Source organism: Felis catus, chromosome D4 (genome assembly GCF_018350175.1).
Source record: "Felis catus isolate Fca126 chromosome D4, F.catus_Fca126_mat1.0, whole genome shotgun sequence".
In the NCBI taxonomy this organism is placed as follows: domain Eukaryota; kingdom Metazoa; phylum Chordata; class Mammalia; order Carnivora; family Felidae; genus Felis; species Felis catus.
The window spans coordinates 7,597,295-7,611,851 of NC_058380.1; the positions used below are offsets into that span (position 1 = coordinate 7,597,295).

General features: G+C 44.9%; 1 protein-coding gene across 8 annotated transcripts in view; it reads left to right on the forward strand.

The window, feature by feature from the left end:
* Positions 1-14,557, forward strand: part of GLIS3 (GLIS family zinc finger 3) — a 547,835-nt gene that overhangs the window by 399,458 nt on the left and 133,820 nt on the right. The gene's annotated exons all lie outside the window — the stretch shown is intronic.

A 14,557-nucleotide genomic window follows, 5' to 3' on the forward strand; every position in this document is an offset into this window, starting at 1 on the left:
CCCTCTCTCTCTCACACACACACACACACACACACACACACACACACACCCTCTCTCTCTCTTTCTAAAAAATAAATAAACATTTAAAAAAATTAAGAAAACTTCCCCTAAAGCACTTGTGAGCAACTTTCTTGAAGGTGGCCCACGCGTTGCCTTCTTGAATGGGAAAAACAGAGGCCCTTAGAGGAGGAAATAAGAGAATATTTGAGTAGCAAGTCTTTTGGACAGAGCTTGGAAAACAGTAGGTACTCAGTACATACATAGTATCTGAAGAGATGATGAAAGAATAAAAACTATCTGCCAATTTAATAATCATATTGATGATTTTAGGACCATAGTGAGCTCTGTGTGGCTTGAAGGGATTCGAAGGTACCTTTCCATCTGACTTGCAAAGCAGTTGAATTGGACTTCTGGATTGCACCATCGATACACTCCAGGCGCCGGTCTTTGCACTGTTGGCCGTGGCAGTGAGTGAGACACGGTTCCTATCCTCAGAGCTTGTGGCCTAGAGCTGTGTGAGGTACTAGCTGTGTCAGAGCACCTAGGAGGGCACTTACCCCAGACTCACTGGGTCCGGGAGGGCTTCCAGGAGGAAGCGATGTCTGAGCTACTGCCTGAACACATGATGCCTGCAGGCGAAGAAGCAGATTTTGAGTGCAGTTCTTCCAAGGTCTAAACCACAGCCTTGGGAGCCGAAGTCAGACTTCCGTGTCGTGTCCACTTCTGTTCTGATAAGTCTCATATAAGGTTGGGTGGGCTGTAAAGGTGACATCACCTCCCAGTCATGTGCAGGGCGGTATCCTGGCAGCGCCTGGTTGATGTGGACAGACCTAAAGCTCTTTTCCCTTTCATGCAGAATCTACTTCAAAAGGATCCCAGCAGAGGGTGAGCCCAGAGGGCTAAGGACTTAACAAATGCTTGTTTCATTGCATGGAGGACATAAACTCAGGAGAGAAGCTGGGGAATGTGCCGCGCCCCCCCCCTTTTGGTCCTGGGCTGCCGCCCGAGTTCCTCCCTCTTCAGTGGGTCCGGCTGTGCACCAGAGGGGCCCTCCATGGGGGCAGGACAGCAGGGAGCCCGCACACACGCTGAGCAGGAGGGCTGTGGAGAGGGATCCTGTAGTAAATACAGAGCGCTCATTGAAATGCCAAGTGTCACTGCTTTGGCATTTAATTATCTGACTTGCTGGCAGCCGGAAGCAGGGAGCAGGCAGGAGAAAAAAGAGAAAAGGCAAGCGAGGAGCAGAAGGCAGAACTGGACAGCGATCTGATGCAGGGACAGTCCTTCCCAGGTGCACCCCGAAAAAACACTCACCGTGCACCGGCTGTGAGCATGGCCTCGTTTTTGAGAAGAAATCTCAATGAAAATGCCTTCGGCTTAAAAAAAAAAATGTCACCGCTCAGAATACCAGAGGCCTGAGCAGTGAAAGCCACTCTAGATGATGGTCAGTGCGGCCTGTCCGAGGTGTCCAGACGCACATCACAGTCGCGGGGACAAAGCAGCGCCTGTGCCCTCGGGGCTGTGTCACATTGGAATTCATAGGACGCGGCAGCCTGCTGGTCTCTCTTCTGTCTCAGCTGGAGTGGAGAGAGGTGGGCTCTTCCAGGCTGCGGACCAGGCTTCTATTACGGGCCCTGCCCCTTTGCTGCTGAGTTTAGACGTGTGTGTGTGTGTGTGTGTGTGTGTGTGTGTGTGTGTGTGTGTGTAGGAGTTCCCTCAACACTGAGAACTTGAAACACTTAAAGTTTCCTTTGGGAAGCTTTTGTTCTTTGAGGACTTAGGCTAGTCACAAAGTCACTTTATTTAGTGCCTTGCACAGAGCTGTTTACAGTAGAAAAAAATACTTTAAAAATCTTTTTTTAAAAAAAATTTCGTCTGTATTTATTTTTTATTTGTCATTCGTATTACCTTTAGCAACAGATCCCTTTTATTGAACAAAAAAAATATAAACTGATGAAAGGAGTGCAGTCCCCTCCAGAGAGTGAGAGTGACCTTTCCCAATGGTAGGCACCATCATGTGGCAACTGTCCAGGGACACCTTCTCTGACCCCACCCTACCTAAGCTCAAAGCCTTCCCCACCCCCACCCCCCAGCCTCTGGCATTCCTTTCCCCTTACTCTGTCCTAGTTTTTCTCCAGAGTAGTTACCATATCTGCTAGACTGCTGGTTGACCTCTTCGGCCATTGGTCTGCCCCCCTCCCAAGTAGAATACGTGTCACATGAGAGCAGGGACTTCAGCTGTTGTATTCTCCACTATGTCCCCAGTAAAGAGGTATCTATGCCTAGAACCTGGAACAAAGCAGGCACTCAGTAATTACCTTCCGCGATGAACGGTACATGAGAAGCTGCCCATACTGGTATGCACCGTTCCTGCTTTGCCCGTCTAGGTTTGGGGAAGGGCAGGCAGCCATTGAACTGTGTGCTCAGTGTTGTGCTGGGTGAAGTATGGAATGTGAGAACCAAAGGAAGGCCTCTCACTCAGAGAAGCAAGGTCCGGGAAGCTTCCTGGGGGAGGAAACATGAGTCCTTAAGAAACTGAGGCACAAAGATGGGGCACCCGGGTGGCTCAGTTGGTTAAGCGTCCGACTTCAGCTCAGGTCATGATCTCACGGTCTGTGAGTTCAGGCCCCGCGTTGGGCTCTGTGCTGACTGCTCGGAGCCTGGAGCCTGCTTCGAATTCTGTGTCTCCCTCTCTCTCTGCCCCTCCCCCATTCGCACTCTGTCTCTCTCTGCCTTTCAAAAATGAATAAATGTAAAAAAAAAAAAAAAAAGGAACTGAGGCACGAAGAGGCGAAGTCACTGCCCCGAGGGCAGACAGACTCAAAAGTAGCAGAGCTGATACAGAGCAACGAGATCGTGCTGTCCCCAGGTCCTTGGTCTCCCTTCCGAACGTGTGATACTTAGATGCTGCATCAGCGTCAGGACTTGAGTCGTCACCGCAGACTCATCAGATGGAAGGACTTTCAGCAAGTGGGTCCAGGGAATGTTCACACTATTCTGGAGAGTGACAGCACAGTTGAGAAGAGATGACCTTATGGGTTTGTTTGATGCTGTGAAAGTGACAGTAGCAGGTTTGGGGCTTTGTCAGGATCTGATTCAGGAGAAGGTGCTTCTAAAACAAAACACTCCTTGTCCAGGCATTAAAACAGTGGCTGGGTGATTTGCAGTGAGTCGGATGCAGCTAGAGGGTACTATGCTAAGTGGAATGAGTCCATCAGAGAAAGGCCGGTACCGTGTGATTTCACTCCTGTGTGGAATTTAAGAAACAAAACAAAAGAGCAAAGGGAAGAGAGAGAGAGACAAACCAAGAAACAGATTCTTAACTATAGAGAACAAACTGACGGTAACCCGAGGGGAGGTGGGTGGGGGAGGAGTGAAATAAGTGATGGGGGGTTAAGGGCCGCACCTGTCCGAGATGAGCACCGGGTGTTGTATGGAGGTGTTGAATCACTATATTGTACACCTGAAACTAATACTACACTGTGGGTTAACTCACTGGAACGTAAGTCAGAGCTTAAAAAAGACAGAACTGTCCAAATAAATACATAAACAAATTCATAAATACATATACATATAAATAAATACATAAATAAAACAGTGGCTATCTTATATGCCAAAAAATGTTGTAGATGTAGATGCTTTGACCTAGGAATTCCAGTTCTAAGAATTTATCCTAAGATAATTTATTCTAATATCATAGTTAAATTATATGTGTATGCATGGTACATGTTATAATAGAGAGAGAGCATGTTCATGTACTCTATATTAGTATTAATGCATATAAATACATATTCTCGAGTCACTGCAAAATCATTGGAGATGATCTAAACATCCACCAAGAGGGGGCTGGTTGAATACGATGGGCAATCCATCATGGAATATTATGTGCTCGTTAAAAATGATGCTTTGGAGATGGACGTATTGACACGGAAAGAGAATTATCATGAGTTGTTAAGCAAAACACCTCACAGTATATGTAGCCTGATTTTATTTTCTAAAGAAAAGAGAGTGTGCATATGTGTGTGTGTGTGTGTGTGTGTATTTCCATGTGTATATTTCCGTGGCATAAAGTACAGAAACATATATGTCACTGCATTAACCGTGTTTATGTAGATCAACATGTACATCAACATGTAACAAGAATCAGTGGAAAGACATGCTGTGGTAATCGTATACGCCCCCATCCCCTTGTAGACACGGCTGGGCCTTTGGCAACATCCTCCCCCCGGGAGGCCGGCCGCCATCCACCTTCTCTGGGGCTGAGGAGCGTCCCCAGCCGCCAGCGCCCTTCCCAGGCAGGCCTCCACCTTGCTCCTGTGAGCCGTACACGGGAAAGGCTCGTTCGTCTCTACTCCAAGACTGCCGTCCGTCTCTCAGCCTCAGACCGGTGGAGGGTGCACCCGCGGCATCAACTGGCCTTTTGCTGTCATGAAAGATTACCGTTTTACACTCGCAAATAAAAGTTAGCAGCATTTCATTGCCGTGTGGTGTGAAATTAGACCTCCTAACCAGCTGGATGCAACCGCCTGGCGCAGAAGCGGTGATGACTGCTAGTGTTCGTGGTTCAATTCAATTAGGGATGATTTTCCTTCTCCTTGGTGAAAGGGGTAGTCAAGATGAATGGCTCACAAACTTCTGAAATATGTACTTGTATAAAAGAACTATTAAAGTCGAGTAACATCTCTATGATCTTTGAACTAAGCCGCCATTCTGCCATTATTGATGGAGCTGCTTTAAGCCGTCTAATTAAAATCGGAGTGACAGATTTGTTATTGAAAATCTGAAACCCGGCTCACATCCCATGCAGCACATCTGAGCAGGGGATGTGTCTGCTGTTTTGATGGGCTCTCAAAATTGCTAAGCTGTGCCGGGTGCTAAAAGGAATTCAATAAATCTTTTATTTTCTTACCGAGCAGCTCTCATTAGTCTTTTCAATAATAGCACTCGTGGATATCAACTTCAGTTCTCCAAAATAAATTAAGTGTGTCCATTAGGCTTGTAATTATAGCATCAGATATGAGTTTATTCTGCTACAAAGAGATAGCGAGGCTGACAGAGTCAGAAGTTCTCCTCTTGGCCCTCGCGTTTCAAACGTTGCTTTGTGCGTAAAATGCAGATCTAATACCTGGGTTGGGGACTGATGGCCTCTCAAGGTCTTTTGTCATCCAAACTGTCATTATCTCTCCCCCACCTTGGGGTGCTGACCATGAGGAACCGAGTGGTGTGAATTCTGTGGCTACTGAGCGAAAGCTGGTCGCCCGCGAGCGGCCTGCGGTTCCGAGCCTGCGAATCAAACCACATAAGCCTCGGAGTAGGAGAACATGACAGAAGGCTGCGTTATCTGAAAATTTAGCTAATTTTTTTTTTTAAACTAGCAGAAGCCATCTGTCATGGTTATTCAGATTCGAGGGCTAGATTGAGCGGAAGGCATTGCTGAGCGATTAAACAAGTTCTCTCAAAATATTTTCATACCTTTCCCTCTTGTCAGAAGCTTTTTTTTTCCCACCAAAGATAGATGTCATCCAAGTGTTGTTGTGAGTTTGTGTGTGTGTGTGTGTGTGTGTATGTGTGTGTGTGTGTGTGTGTGTTTTGAATTTCTGTCTTCCATACCATGGAGAAACCTCGTCATTGTGTTGGTATTAAGGAACAGTGTGGGATACAAGCAGGTGAGTGAATGATGCATAAAGTTGGTTCTGGACTTCTGGGCGTTCCGGCCTCACAGTGTGGTTCCCAGCCCCGACTGAGATGCCTGGGTGTCCTGACGTAGTCCGTGAGAGATTTCTGCAGAGGTTGGCAGAGGGGAACATTTAAGCAGAGTCCCCCGCCCCCCTGCCCCAAGAAAAGTGGGCAGGAAGTACTGGGCAGAGTAAATGAGCATGGGGGGCAGAAGGCCACGTTCCATGCAAGAATCCACCACCATTTTCTTGCCGTTCATGATATTCCCACTTCCTCCTTGGGTTTGGAAGAGAGGTTTCTGTTACTTCCTGTGTTATGAACAGTAACACAGATTTTAGAGGCTCCGTCTTCTCCAAGTGTGGAAATACAAAGTTTGAAAAGATGCTTACATCCTTTAAATCTGTCAGCAAGGTGACCCCCTCGTCGCCTTCTCATGTCATTATTAAAAGAGAAGAATTCACGTGTTGATGTGAAGGCAACTGGGTGTCATTTCCCTTTAAATAGTACAACACATATGGGGGCAGGATTGCATTTGTCACAAATTGTCAAAATATTTTTTTTAAGGAACCAAAATCTTCTAGGGATGGTTCCAAATGTGCCTGATTTCCCTGAGCAGTGAACAGCGCGACCTTTACATTAGCAGATATATTTATAAATACACATATGGCCCGCCAGGACCCGATTGGCTACTGATCCGATGAGCCAGCGACAGAATTAGGGTGTATCACCTACACGCAATTTAGTTTTTGGCTTTTTGGGTTGTTGTTGTTTTTTTTTTAAGTTACTGATACACCTTAGCAGTTTTCCCTTGCAGCCACCTAATTTATCTGTGCTCATTGACGGTTGCAATGTGTTAATGCAGGCTGTGGATGCAGAGAGGTTTGGAACATCTTGATGTTTTTTTGTGTGGTCTTCACGTGATTATAGCTTTGCTCTCTGGTGCATCCAGGAGGCTTGTCAACGTGGACAATGACTAGGAACGTAAAAGAGAGCCAAATGCGTTGACTTGGAGAGTGCATGTAAAGCCTTATATGTTACTGGATTCTAGTTTATTTCAGATTGTTGGAGAATTTGAAAAAGTAAGCACCAGGGAGCATGGGTGGCTCAGCCGGTGAAGTGTCTGACTTCGGCTCAGGTCATGATATCGTGGTTCATGAGTTCGAGCCCTGGGTTGGGCTCTCTGATGACAGCTCAGAGCCTGGAGCCTGCTTTGGACTCTGTGTCTCCCTCTCTCTTTGCCCCTCCCCTGCTCGTGCTCTCTCTCTTTCAAAAATAAATAAACATTTAAAAAAATTTAAAAAGTAAACACCTATTAAATGCTTTGAACTTTTCAAAAGAGAGATGCCCTGTGAATGCAAAAGCAAAACAGAATGCCCCCTCCGACCCCTCCACCCCCCGCCCCCCACCGAGGTCAGTGAGGTCCAGAAAGTATCACAGGTTGACTGTATTCCAGAATTGTAAACGGCACCCAAGGGTGCCCCCAAGGTTACCTTGACATTTCAGTAAGGGTTCTTACTATGCAGGGTTCTAAAAGTGTTCGTAATATTTTTCAGGTTTTCAGTCTTTTAAAACCAAATGCCCTTTTTTGAAGAGCGTAAACCCCATCCCAGCCCTTCCCTCCCTTCCTTGTGCCCTCTGGGGGTGCACTTCCCTCCTCTGACTGCTCACCCCCTCTCCTGTTGAGAATCTTCTTGGCTGCTGGCTTAGAACAGGCCTGCCTCCACCAGCCAAGAAGATTTTATAGGGCTGGACTCACCAAGGTTTGTGTTACCAAATGAAAGATATTTGTCAATATTCAGAATGTAAGATTATAATATTGAGCACCCTTCTTCAGAATGCATTGCCTCCCTAGGACATTCTAGCCTCCCCCCACCCCACCTGGGGATCCCTGATTCAGGAAGCTTCTCTCCCCACACCTGCTTCTTCCTCTCCTCCCTATGCATGACCATGTTTTCTAAGCCCGGCACCTTTTCTTTCCTTTTCCTTCTTCCTCTCTCTTTTTTCACGTTAAAATTTCTGGCTGCTTGTTTGGTTCCTGCATATGCACCTTTGTCTAGCTGATGACATCAAAAGACCTTTTCCCCTACCTGAAGACAAGGAAATTGCCTGAGCGAACTGAATACTTTCTGCAGCTGAGTTCGTTTCTTTTTGAGCTTCGCAGGTACCGTGAAACGTGTAAATAGGGACCTTAATTCTCCCTCAGCTGCAATCTATAGTCTTTAACACTTTCAAGTTGGAAAAACACATGCGAAAGCTGTTCTTTTAAACTCGTAATAGTTCCATTATAAATTTCCCACGTACTTCCTGCCCTCTGAACTAGCCAGCGTGCAAATACTTTCTCTGAAGACACAAAGGGAGCTGACTTTTGGAGACTAGGAGAGTCCACGTGTGTCCGTTAGGAAGTTTTCTAGCTCTACTCAGTGCCTTAACTGCAGTAAAATCACTAAGAAAGAAACGTTTCAAATGGAACAGAGATTTTTTAAGGAAGTAACCCCTCCTTCATGTATAGAGGGAAGGTGATCCAGAAGTTTCGAACGAATAGAAATGGAACCCCACTGTCGACTGGCTGTGCATCAGAGGAAGGGTGTGGATGCAGGAACTAGTTCGTAAGGAAGAAAAAAGATGAAATTAAACCATGGTCCCTTCATATTCATCCATGTGTTTAGGGCCGCAGAAAGCAGCCATTAATGTATCCAAACCCAGTGTTTGACCTGCCACTGTATGTAATTCATAAAATTTCATGTCGAGAAAGAAAAAAAAAAAAGTGTAAATCCAGAACTCTTTAGTCTGTTTTCATGTATGGTAGGGAAGGTCTTGAAGAGCTTTACACATTTCACTTGCAAAATAAAATAGGAACGAGTGAGAATTTGTACCATATGTCCACTTATTTTTCGCACTTACAGGAATCACAAGTGATCCGAGTTCGTAGAATGTTAATTTTTATAAGAAGCTTATTTTCTGTTAAGAAATCTCACCTCGGTCCGTAAGGGCTTGCGATGGATCACAGTCAAAACCTTGGTTAGCTTTCAACGGCGAAGTAGATGGGTGAAAGTTTAAAAAGTAAGTTCGAAAATAAAAATTTGCAAACTTTTACGTTCCCCCCTTCTTAATTGCATACTTGGAAATGGTATATATTTTTCAAGCTGTTATTCCGTGACTCTCATTCTTAACTATTATGGGGAGGTCACCTTCTTGTTTTGATACTCTTATATTATCAGAGATATTTATTGCTGGGTATAATTTACTTCTCTTTTTAAAATTTCCTGGCAGTTTTGTGTGAAAACTACTCCCTGGTAAAGATCATAGTAAGAGCAATGGGCTAGGATTAGCATGGTGAGTAAGAACAGGTGGATTATTTGCATATGAAAATGGGTAGAACAGATAGATTACTTGTGTACTAAAACAAACTTGGCCTTGCTCAGTGAGAGATCCCCTTTGGCTTCGGATTCTCAGAGGTATCTGTGCCATACGTGATAGGAGTGTCTTTATTTTAGAGGGGTAGGTGGCCACCTCAGACCTTAGGGTGGGATGGCCAGGCCAGGAAGACCAATCGTGCAATTTAGGATGAGGGCTTTGGGTCTGGTGACACCAGTCAGCCTGGTGCCCTCGGTCAGAATGAAGCCCTAGTAAAAACTCTGGACACCAAAGCCCAGGTAACTGGGACGGTGATACTCCATGTGGCTTGTCTCATATCAGAGCAGAGGGTAACGGGTGCATTCTGAGGACAGCTCAAGTTTTCTGATCTGGAACCCTCTCAGACGCTTCCCTGTGTAAGTCTGTCCCTTGGATGATTTTCATCTGTATTCGTTCTTGGAATGATCCATAATCATGAGTGCAATAGCTTTCAGTGAGTTCTCTGGATCCATCTAGCAAGTTACCAAAGCTGAGGATGCTTCTTGAGAACCGTCTAAACTTGCAGATAGTGTCAGAAGTGAGGACAATCTCTCGGAGGATTGTGCCCTCTAACTTTGCAGTTTGGTTAATGCACATTTACTATCAGAAGCCAGAATTCTCCAGAGCAACCCTGACTTACTGAAGCATGTGTTTTGGGGAGAATTATTACAATACAAAAATCAGAATCTGCTTTTGTAGAAGTGAAGTCTCTCTTCAATCATTTTTGAAACAAGTTGAGGAATACATAAATACAAATATACTTACTAATACTAGGAAAGTATAAGGTGGAAGCTAAACTCACAGGTAGGAAGAATATTCTCATAGTAATATTACATTGAGTTATAAGGGCTCCTTCCCTGTCACATTTCATATTTTCCAACAAAGGAAGAGCACTTATAGATAGCTCATCTGATAAGTGACCAGCCCCCATGACAACATTAATCGGAAGTGAGACCAGGAGCCCTTCTGAAACTTCAGTCGAGAAACTAGAAATACACTAAAAAGATACAACAAAATGCAATGTTCATATCTTTTAAGGAACTGATTCAGACAGCCTCTGTTGAAAAGATAATTTTCAGATAATTTTAATTGTTAGAATTGAATTTAAAAAAAAAACCTGTTTTAGAAAAATCCCACAACAATTTGCTAAATTTGATAATAGCATTGTAGTTATGTAACAATATATATAATTTTAAGATGCACACTGAATATCTGGGAGTGAAATGGCAAGTTATATAGGATTTGTAGTAACGTATATGTATATTAGAAATAAAAGAAAAAAGGGATAGGTAAAGCATATGTAGAAATTTTTAATAATTGTTGGTTGAACGGAATTGGGACTTCATCACCCTATTCTTTCTCCTTTTTGTGGATGTTTATGGTTTTTCCATAATAATAAATTCTTCTCAAGTATTTAAAAAAAATTTTTAATGTTTATTTATTTTGAGAGAGAGAGAGAGTGAGCAGGGGAGGGGCAGAGAGAGAGGGAGACACAGAATCCGAAGCAGCCTCCAGGCTCTGAGCCATCAGCACAGAGCCTGATGCGGGGCTCGAACCCACAAGCGAGATCGTGACCTGAGCCAAAGTCAGATGCTCAACCGATTGAGCCACCCAGGCACCCCTCAAGTATTTTCAAATACTCAGAAATAAGATGGAAGTTTGCCGGCCCCAAATACTGAAATAGTGATGAGAAAGTTCGTGCTTCCTTGGGGAGCCCCCATCGTTATGTGTGACACAGCCTGAAGAAGTTAACATGCCCTCCAAAACTGAACAGCTGTACCCCGCCCCAGGCATTCGCAGGATCCAGGGCTAACCTACTAGTGAGGGTGTGGAACGAGGGAAGTTTCAAGTTCCACTAGAGGCATAAAGAATTGGGGTGGTTGGTTCTCTGCATAAATTTCGTCCTAAAGCAGAGAACAGTCTGGAGCCCTAAAAGCCATACTGGGGAGGGGGCGAGGAAAGGGAGCGGTCTCCGGTTTCATTCTTCCCAAATCAGGCACTGCTCATCAAAACCGGCTTCTCTTTTCTTCCCCCTTTGCTAAGTAAAGTACTCATGCGGTGTTCCATAGAAGATCAAGCCTGTCGTTCTAATCTGGATAGGAAAACCAGTGGGGGTATGAAATGCTACCCCGCGATACTGTATCGCATGAAGGGGAAGTGTCCTAACACGCCTTTGTGCACAAAAGCCTCTGCTTGTACCACGGACAGCAGGAGCATGCCCGCTTTTCAGGTGTTTTCATGTCGGCAAACAGGTGCCAGTCAAAACGGGGGCATCCTCTCTACTGCGCGTGCCACAGATTAACTTATTGTGTTTAGACCCCGCTTTGCGTCCTGGCTGTCATGGTGGCAGCAGCATCCAGGCATGTCGGTTGTGTCTGTGTCTTAATTGTGCGACCGATCTCTTTTCATTTCCCTTCCTCTCTCCTTCTCACAGACCTGTTATTAGTTCCCCCAAATGGCTTATTTAGAAATTTCTCATTTCTGAAGAATGCTATTTTTAGGTGCAAGTGATGACTGCATAGAAATCAGATAATGACTCCTTTTTTTCAATCCCGGGTCACTTTTGTCGTGAGCCAGTCTTGCTTTGTGACAGTGGGACACTTAAAACACAAACTAGAATTCAGCCTCAAGCTCCTTCTAGGGTAGGTGACCTCACACAGGAAGTGCTGAGTGTGGACGGGAAGAGTCTGAAATGAGCCCCCAGATGTCCTTGCTTTAAGAGGAGTGACATGGCCAATGTGCCACGGTGCTTGCTTCAGGGAGGGTGGAAACCGTAAGCCTCCTTCCTCCCCTGCAATCTTCTCCTCTCTCCATTTTTTATTTTACTGCAAAAGACCAAGGCAGGACCGCAGGGCAAATACAGCCAACTTTGAACCTCTCAACCTACTTGGAGTTCATTACCCAACTTGGGGCACGCTTGCCTGCCCCCCTCCCCTTTAATTGCCAGTGCTGGGCGGGAGTGGTCCCTCGAGTGTTGTCAGAAGTTGAACCACGTTGACTGTAGTGGGGGTCTTATGTGCATTTCAGCGTTGAAGGCAGGCTCGGTTTCTGCTTCTGCAAATACTCTTGTATCCCCATGCTCGGGGGTACGGTTTCTCAGCCTCAGTACATTTTGGGCCGGTCAGTTCTTTGGTTGGGGGTGCCGCTCTGTGCATCGAAGGGTGTTTTACCAGCATCCCTAGCCTCTTTCCAGGTGCCAGCTGTGACCCCACTGCCTCCCACATGCACACACACTCAATTATGACAACTTAACAATGTCTCCAGACATTGACAGATGTTTCCTCGGAGGTGAAATCTCCCCAGGTTCAGAGTCACTGCTCTAGGCTTTAACACACCGGTGGGCTAGATGGCTATGGCAGGCTTTCAGGTTGAAAAAACCGTGATTTCTTTTGTTTTCCCCAGTTGACTGGGAAAGAGAAAAATTTGCATTTTGGACTTCGTGTTCCATAAATTACCAGAATTGTCTGTCAAAGAAGAATCAAAACTGTCTTCTCATAATATCAGGACTAGAAGATCAAGTTACTTTTGCGTTTTTCACCATTAAAATATCTTATTTATGGTAATTTGAGTCCCAAATCTTTATCAGCATCAGTGAAACAGCAAAGGCCTTCTTTATCGTCTGCGTCAGGAAATCTCAGAGCTTAAGTAGAAAGATCTGTGCCAGCTCTTTGGTGGTTATATATGTGTATCAGCTCCGAAAACCACCCTTAATAATTGTTTTCAAATTGCCTGATGTGCCAGCTTTTTGCACTTAAGCAGAGGGGAAAGCTGAAACTGAATTACCGACTTCCTGATTGAAAGTGAGGGTGTGTCCGTGCTGTGCGTGTTGGTGTTGTTCATTGGGAATCCAAAACTGCTCTACAATTCTAAATAAAATATTTCACCGTCGGTAGAATTTATCCACCGAGTTATAAGGCATGTCTTGAAGCAGGAAATAACAGAATCAACGTGAAGCCCCTCGCCCAGCTTCCTTCCCTGAAAGTATACTCTCAAAATGCCTCCTTTTGACTTTTACTCCCATTTCTGGAAGAGGCATACTCGTTGCCTAACTTTCCCGTCATCAGGGGTAACTCTGAAAGCAACCATTTGGGCTTCTAACAAAGTGGGTATGGAACTTAAAGACAAAGGGCCCGAGTTATTGTGGTTACTTCATACACAGCAAGCTGAGTCTTTCACAGTTGTTCCATTTGGTTGGGAGGAAGGGATCTGCCGAATCAGAGAGCTGTCCTGGGCTTTCCAAACCGTGCACATAGCTGAAAAGCACCCCACTGGCTGTAAGCAACAGTCACAGAAGTTCTCTGTAAACTCTTGAGATCTCTGCTTTTCATGGGGTTGGTTCTGACTGCCTTATATCCGTTCCGACCGAGCCAACGAATTCCTGTGCGTCTGGTAGGTTCAAGACCCAAAGAGGGTCTACTCTGGGCAGAAACGTCGGGCATTGATCAATCCTTCCCCGAGACTTGTTCTTCTCTGGAGATCTCTCTTGTCAAGTATATGGAGTCTACAGGTCTGCTCACTTTTGAACTTCTGCATTGGTAACCTGAATGTGGATTCTAAGCAACCTCTTACTCAAAGAAAGAATAACAGATTGAACAAGAGATTGATATTCCAGCCTTCTGAGTCTTCACTTTGTGCTGACAAATTAATCGTCTGTTTTCCCTTCTTTGAACAGTGAGGCTCTGTTCAGTTTGCCGGGTCACACGCATTCATTACGCTACACCTTGGTGACAAGGGCAGCTGAGGGGTAAAAACGAACCCAGAGATGAGTCAAAAGCTTGGCTTGAGTTCTGTGACTCAATCATGAGCGAGTCATTGGTCCTGACAGGCTGTCCTGTGACACAATGGAAAATACCTGTGGCAAGCCATGTCGATGGAGCCCTCACACATTTTCCAGAGTTGTTTTGTCTCTAGACTCTGTGGAGTCATATTTAAATGTGCTCGCTCACTCATATTTAAATTTTACCCAGACAGCCCGGTCTAAATCCCAGCAGATGGAATAACTACCTCAATACACCACACGTATTTGGTAATTCAGGCTTTCTTCCCTGGAATTAGACATTGGATTTCTTTTAGAATTCATGATGAAATGTTCTAGTTCTCCATCCTACGTGGTGGTTCCGCGAGTGTGTTCAATTTGCAACAATTAATCAACCTGTACACCTATCATTTGTGTGGCTTTCTGGGTGTTACACTTAAAAGATCTATTTTAAAAAGAATAACAGGAGATTGACAAAAACAATGAAAGTTCACAAAAGAGGAAAAGAGTTAGCCAGGGTGAAAAAACAGAACTGTGGTACCTTAGTGAGGTTCCACATGCATTTGTGTGGTTTAATCGAACATCTTTGCAAAATGTACCTTTAAGGAGCATTTTCAGAGGAGGCTTGTCACACAAATACATATTTTTCATAGATGTGCGTAGTCAGTTTCATTTTGTGATGCTGGAAATGCTTTTTAAAGGAAATCTTCTTTGTTGCTTTACTGATGAGTT